The sequence below is a fragment of the Echinops telfairi genome, unplaced genomic scaffold (assembly GCF_000313985.2).
Source record: "Echinops telfairi isolate 266 unplaced genomic scaffold, ASM31398v2 ScPeMD7_70;HRSCAF=299, whole genome shotgun sequence".
NCBI classification, from domain to species: Eukaryota; Metazoa; Chordata; class Mammalia; order Afrosoricida; family Tenrecidae; genus Echinops; species Echinops telfairi.
The window spans coordinates 986,282-993,219 of record NW_022103968.1 but is presented as its reverse complement, the minus strand read 5'-3'; the positions used below and the strand labels follow the sequence as shown (position 1 = coordinate 993,219).

General features: G+C 60.5%; 1 long non-coding RNA gene across 1 annotated transcript; it reads left to right on the top strand.

Moving 5' to 3' along the window:
* On the top strand, positions 1-6,932 carry LOC123521796. The gene is made up of 3 exons (XR_006680139.1): positions 1-18; positions 327-1,323; positions 6,744-6,932. It is a non-coding gene; the product is annotated as an uncharacterized LOC123521796 (long non-coding RNA).
* The last annotated feature ends 6 nt before the right edge of the window (positions 6,933-6,938 follow it).

Sequence of the window (6,938 nt, the reverse complement as noted above, 5' to 3'; positions counted from 1 at the left end):
TCCTGGCCCCTGGGCGTGGTGAGTACACCCGGCTTGGTTCGGCCTGGGGGAGCACCCAGCACTCCTCTGGTGGGTGCAGGGGACCCTGGGCTCCGGGGCCTGGCCTCCAGAGGGGTCTGCTATAAGAGGGGCACAGGGAGAGGAGGGGGGCAGGACCCCTGCAGTGATACGCCCCTGTAGGAGGGCATGTACACAGCATCCTGTGGTACCTGTGCCTAAGGGTCTTGGACTGGGAAGCAGGTGGCCAGCTGTTGCCAAACCCCCACTGTGACTGCTCCCTCTCCTGCACACACCCCCACCCCTGACCCCACTCTCCATCATTGCAGCCCCTGGCGAGCACAGACCCCTCCCCACCCAGGGGAGCAGGGAGCAGCACTTGCCCAGCTGGGAGAACGGAGCCTGGCAGTGTGTCCCTGAAGGCCGGAGAGGACCTGACCAGCTGGAACCCTTCCCTGCTGAGGAAGAGGGGCTGAGGGGGGACCACGCCAACGTGGAACTTTCTGGAATGCCTCTGAGAGGGCTATTGGTGCCCGATGTCTGAAGGGCTCCCCATGGGGCACCCTGGGCTGCGCTGGCAGCTGCCTAGATGGCCCCCTCACACAGCCCAGCCAAGCAAGACCCCCACTGCCTTGCGGTCTCCAGAGCTGCTGTGAGCAGCACCTGTGGCTGTCTGACTAGTTCCTGTCCCCCAGGGCTGCTGTGAGCAGCCCCTGGCTGGCTGTGACTGGTCCCCATCCTCCAGACCTGCTGTGAGCAGCCCCTGGCTGGCTGTGACTGGTCCCCGTCCCTGGGAAGGGTTTCAGGAAGAGCTGGGCTGGCCCCTGATGGCCAGATGAGACCCGTGACACAGTCACTCCATGGTGGGCATGTCCCCCAGGAGGACACAACCACCCCACCCCATCCCCAACACAGACACCACCGGACCTCCACAACACTGTGCCACTCCCCAGTGTCTTGACCTGCTGGCCGAATAGACAGACAGAGCCCACCATCAAGACGGGCATCCCATGAGCGACCCAAGTCCCTCCCCTTGCCAAGCGTCCTCCGTGTCCCCCATGCCGGAGCCAGGGCCCAGGGCCCTACACTGACCACTCAAGTGAGGAAGGGGAAGGCTGGGTGCCCGAGGACAGAAACCAGCAACAAGGACACTTGAGCAGCAAGAACCTGACCCTCAGGGAACAGAGACCAGAGAAGCCCGCGGGGCAGCCAGGGACCTCAGAGGGTCCCCGCCCAGGGACCTGGGAGTCCATCAGCTCCGCCGAGGGGTCAGCCGTGCACCTGCAGCTCGGTGGACATGAGGGAGCCCCAAACTCTTGGCCTCAGGTAAGGAGATGCTGCTGCATCCAGCCTCCCCCATGCCCTGCGCCGAGAGGGCCTGTGGGTCCCCAGCCTGGCCCCACTCAGTCAGAGGGGTCACTGGTGGAGCCTCGTGAACCTGGTGGCCACCATCACCCTGCCCCCCACTCCCCGCCCAACCGGGGGTCTGTCTCCTGTCCCATCTTCCCCAACCAGAGCATCCAAGAAGAAAGCCTCCCCCGCTCAGCCCAGGGCGTAAAACCCTGAGCCCCCCCTCACTGGCTGGGAAACTGGGGTGTAAGGCAGCTGCTCTCCCAGAGCCAGGGGGAGATGTTCCCCACCCCCGGAGAGCTGCCACCCGTTGGAGTCTCCTGGTGGGCAGGTTCATGCCAGAACCTGCTGGGGCCCTCCCCACCCAGAAGATGGGGGGCCTGACCCCTCACTCCACCCGTGGATGATCAGGGTAGAGTCCGCATGGTGATCCTGGGTGCTTTCAGAGGGAGCGACTGGTTTCCAAGGCCCTGTCAGGAAGGGCGGGGGCTGTCTCTGTGGTCAGCACAGCCCGAGAGTCCCCGGCCTGGCATCCAGCCGATCCTGGGTTAGGGAGCTGCTACTGGGGCCAGGGCTGGGGTGGGATGTGCCCACTGACCGTCTGCTCACTATGCCCCTGGGCCTGGCACCTGTCTGCTCTGGGCTGGGAGGGACTGGCCCTAGGCCACACTGTGGCACCCAGCCCAGACATCCTTGTGAGCCTGTGTGGGGGACCCAGCTGGCTGTCTGCTGGGTTACTGTGGGGGGTCGAGGAGAGCAGTGACAGCCCGTGCCTCCTGTGACTCTCGTGGTGGGACTATGGGAGAGTTGTAGGACTTGTGGGTTTTTCCCCACGAGATGCGGGGATGTGTAGGGGGAGAGGAGGAGGCAGCAGGCAGGACAGCGACAACCCCACCCTCAGAACTATGCTGTTCATGTCCCACCGGTGTCCGGCAATGGCCGGAGGGGGACAGCCTGCAGTCTCCAGTGTGGTCCAGAGCCCTCCTTGTCCACTCCCCTAAAGTGAAGGAGATGCCACATGGGGGCGCCCTGACCCAGCCAACCTCCACCTTGCCCCTGGCGCTGAACCTGGGCACCTGTGTGTGGAAAGGTCCGCACACACCTGCTTCCTAGTGCGGGAGTGAGCACCATCCAGGGGGAGGGCCCTGCTCTACCTTCCCCCGCCCCACCCCATCCCCAGAGTCACTCTCAGAAGAGCCTCGTCCCTGGCCCCATGCCTGTCTTTCTTTAGCATCTGCGTCTGTGTGTCCACTCTGTGCTGCAGGGGGTGACACGTAAGACTACTGCCTTCACGGGCAGCAAGCCACCAGCAAGAGGGAAATGGGGCTTTCTGCTCCCAGACAGACAGGGGCAGGTCTGTTCTGTGAGTTGGAATCCACTCGATGGTGTGAAAAAGAGTGAGCGGGTCACCATCCAACATCTTTCTTCTTGGGAGCCTTGTGGGTGCAGCGCTCACGCATGGAGCTGTCTCCCAAGAGCATTGCTGCTGCTCGGGGTCTTTACATTGGTCCTGCCTCACGGCCACCCCAAGGGACGCAGCACCATCCCCACAGTTGTTCTTATGGTTGGACCCATTGTTGCCACCACCGTGCCAATCCATCTCGCCAAAGGTCTTCCTCGTTTCGGTGACCCCTCTGTTTTACCAAGCATGGCATCTTCTTCCAGGGACTGGTCTCTGCTGACATGTCCAAAGGCTTCGCCTCCTGATGGCCTTCTAGGAAAACCCTGTGAGTAATCTGAAACCCAAGTACAGGAGACAAAGTCTCGCCGTCCACGCTTCTAAGGAGCACTCTGGCCATCCTTCTTCCAGGACAGCTCTGTGTGTCCTTCCGGCAGGCCGGCGTGCTGTCCCTGGTCTCCCCAGCACATCATTCGCCTGTACCCTCTCTCCCTTGGTCTCCCTTAGTTAAGCTCCAACTCACACAGGCAGAGGACACGACTGAAAACACCGTGACGTGGGTCAGGCACACCTTAGTCCTCAAAGTAACACCCTTGCTCTTCAGCACTTGAGAGAAGTTGTGTGCAGCAGACTGACCCCATGCAGTGTGTCGTTTGACCTCTGACTACTGCTTCCACGAGCACTGCTTGTGGACCCAAGCAAGACGAGATCCTTGACAACGTTAGCCTTCTCTCGGTTTATCCTGATGTCACCTATGGGTCCAGTGTGAGGTTCTGGTCATCCTCACATGGAGCTGTCATCCATTCTGACGGCTGCAGTCCTTGATCTTCCTCGGCAAGCACTACACACCCTCCTGTCTTTCCGCAGCAAGGCTGTGTCCCCTACATAGTCCAGTTTGCTAACAAGCCTCCCTCCAATCCTGGTGCTGCACGCGTCTTCATTTCCACAGCTTCTCTGATGATCTGCTCAGCGTGCAGACTCAGCGACTGTGGCGGGAGGGTGCAACCCCAACACACGCCTTTCCTGCTTTTGTTCCCGCAACTGCCTCTTGACCCACGTGCAGGTTCCACGTGAGCACAGTGAAGTGTTATGGAATCCCCGTTCCTCTCGATGATGGCCGCAGCTTGTCCTCATCTACACAGCCAAATGCCTTTGTGTCGTACATAAGACACAAGTGCGTCTTTCAGCATTTTCTCTGCTGCCAGCCAAGATCCAGCTGACGTCGGTAATGCTGTCCCTCGTTCCACATTCTCCTCCGAATCCGCCTGAGGTTGCTGGCTGCTCCCTGTCGATGTCCCGCGGCAACCATTGTGGAAAGATCTCTAGCAACATTTCCCTGTGTGCTATACCAGTGATACTGTCTGATAATCGCCACAATCTGTGCGGTCACCTTCCTCCGGAAGGCGTACAAATAGGGATCTCTTCCAGTCACTGGCCCAGTAGCTGTCTTCCAGATTTCCTGGGACAGACGAGCAAGTGCTCCGTCAGCTTGTTGAACCATGTCACGCAGTATTCCATCAATTCCTGGAGCCTTGTTTTTGGCTCCTGACTTCGGGCGGCATGGACGTGTTCTTTCAGCGTCCTGGCTTCTTGCCCACCGTGCCTTTGCCAGAGCCCCCAGTGTCCGCTCGCCCCCAGCCCATGCGCACACCTCCTCTTTGTGGTTCAAGACCCGATTGAACTTGGCCCTCCTCTGTGGTCAGCTCGTCCTGAGTGGAGTGACTCCGTCCCTTGTGCCACACCTACTGGGAGTCAGGGAGGGGGCAGTGCCATGCTCCTAGTCCCCAGGGACAGAGTTCACCCCCATCCCTGCCCACTGTCTGTCTGGAGGCTCCAGGCAGGAGCTGTCCTCAGCCTGGCGGCAGCAGTGCTAAAGTAACCCACTCTCCTGGGAATGCGGTGATTAACTGGCCATTAGCCCCCGTGGCGATCAGGAGCCTTGGTTATTTATTTGTTTGGTTGTCTATCTATTTATAAATATTTATTTATTTATTTATTTTTAATAATGTTTTAATTGACATGCCTTACTCATTCCAACATATCCGTTGACATACAGTCTATTGTTCAATCCAAAACAAAGGTGCCTTTGTGTGTTAGTATCGTGTCCTCCCTGCACAGCCCAGTGCATCCCCCTACCCACCCCCCCTCCCTTCCCCGAGTGCTGGGCAAGACACAGAAACAAATGGAAGGAGGAGGTGAGAGGCTGACCAAGGGCCAGCAGATGCTCAGGGCCATGCTCTGAGGGACCTTGGGCTGAGGGGGTCTGTGCCCCCTGCTCTAATGGCCCTCCCTGGACCACTGCAGGGCCTTCTTGAACTGGGTGCACCATTGGGGCCAGGATTGCAGGCCTGGGGGCTGGGAGAGGGGAGGCCCAGCTTGGAGCCGTGTGAGTGGGCACACTTTGTGAGCTCCCTTACCTTATAGCCCTGGGGACAGGGGCCTCAGCCCCAGACAGTATTTTGTTCAGGGGAATGGGTGCGGTGGGGTGCCGTGCCAAGGGGATCTTGTGCTGGGGGTCTGTCAAGCGGACCCTGTGCCGAGGGGACCCTGTACCGAAGGGACCTGCACCTCTGAAGCCCGGCCAGTCCTGTGGAGCAGAGCTGAGCCATAACTGAAGCCTTGGCCCCTCCCCCCACAGTGCCATTGTCTGCTGGTGTCCCCAGGCAGCTGTGTGGCCCCCACGCCAGCTGTCCTGCCTGCCATAGCCAGCCATTCGGTGAGAACGGTAATGGGGCTTGTGGCCCATGTGACCAGGAGGCTGTTAATAAGAGGGACATCGGTGACAGGAGGACCAGCGAGGCCCCAGGATGGTGGGAGCAGCTGCTGAGATGGGCAGGGGCAGAGCAGAGCCCGGGTGTGAGCAGAAAGCAGTCTGCATGTGTCAATGCTGCTCAGTCCTGGGACGGCTAGTGGGGCAGCTTCCTCTGTCCTCAGGGTGTGGCTAATTCTGGACCCAGCGGGGTGCAGGGTGGGGGCAGGGGAAGTGAGCCCCAGCCCCTCCCCATGCCATGAAGCACACATCCCCACTCTAACAGCCCTCCTGGGCTTCTGGGAATAGGCACCCCAGTGGGGGCTGGGACTGCAGAGGCTGGGGGCAGGGAGGGGAGGCTCAGCCTACGGGGAGGGGGAGGAGTGGGGGTGAGTGGACCCCCTTCTGAGTTCCCTCACCTTGGAGCCTTGGGGAAAGGGGCCTCAGCCCCAGACAGGTTTCATGGCAGCGGCCATGTTTTCCTGTTTTGTGTGAAAATGCGTCAGAATTTCCCAAACCACAGAGCGTGGGGGGGGGCTCGGGGGTGACCGTCTCTCGTCCTGGGGGTAGATGTGGGTTTTCTATGGGGAGGGGCCAGCATATGGAGTCCACATACACAGACAGGATAGACCCAGCCGCCACCACCACTACCACCCCTCCAGGGCCACCTCGACCACTGCTCCCCTGACTGCCACATCCCAAAGTGGGGTCATGCTCACAGGGTAGACCCAGGCCCTCCCTGTCCCCTGAGTCAGCTCGGCCGCCGTCCCCCTGGCAGTCACTCATCAGGAAGGGCCGAGGTGTCTGGCAGGCTCACTGTCAGTGGTGGGTTCCCACCCAAGCCCTGGTCCCTGTACTCTCAGGAAGGGCGGGTCTCCCACCAGCAGCTCCGTGATTCCAGACACTGCCACCTACCTCCCCTGTGGCACCGGCTGAATGTACGTACAACGGGCATGGTGCATTCAGCCTCCGGAGCGGTTCACCCTGCCCACCCCAGTGCCCGGCTACTGCCCGACTGGAAACCCAGTGTCATGCCTTCTCATCCTTGACTGACCTCTGACCCTGTATAACGGCTGGAAGTGTCTGTGCCACCAGTGTGACCTCCACTCATGGGTGGGCTGGGCTTCTTCTGTAGAGAAGCAGGGGCTGCAGACACCCTGTCCCTCACCCACAGTCCACAGAGAGAGCCAGGCTTTAAGCAGTCCCAGGATCCCACGCTGAAACATCCCTGTCTCCCATCTTTTTCAGAGAGCAGTCACGCCTGGGGAAGCCAGCTGACCGGGCTCCCAGCCCAGGAGAGCCTCACCCCAGAGGGCGCTGGGCACAGCCAGGAAGCCAGTTCTGCTATGCTCACGCTCGGGGCTCAGAGGGTGTCCGGGGGCTGAACTGACAAGGAGCATGCGTGTGTGTGTGTGTGTGTGTGTGTGTGTGTGTGTGTGTGTG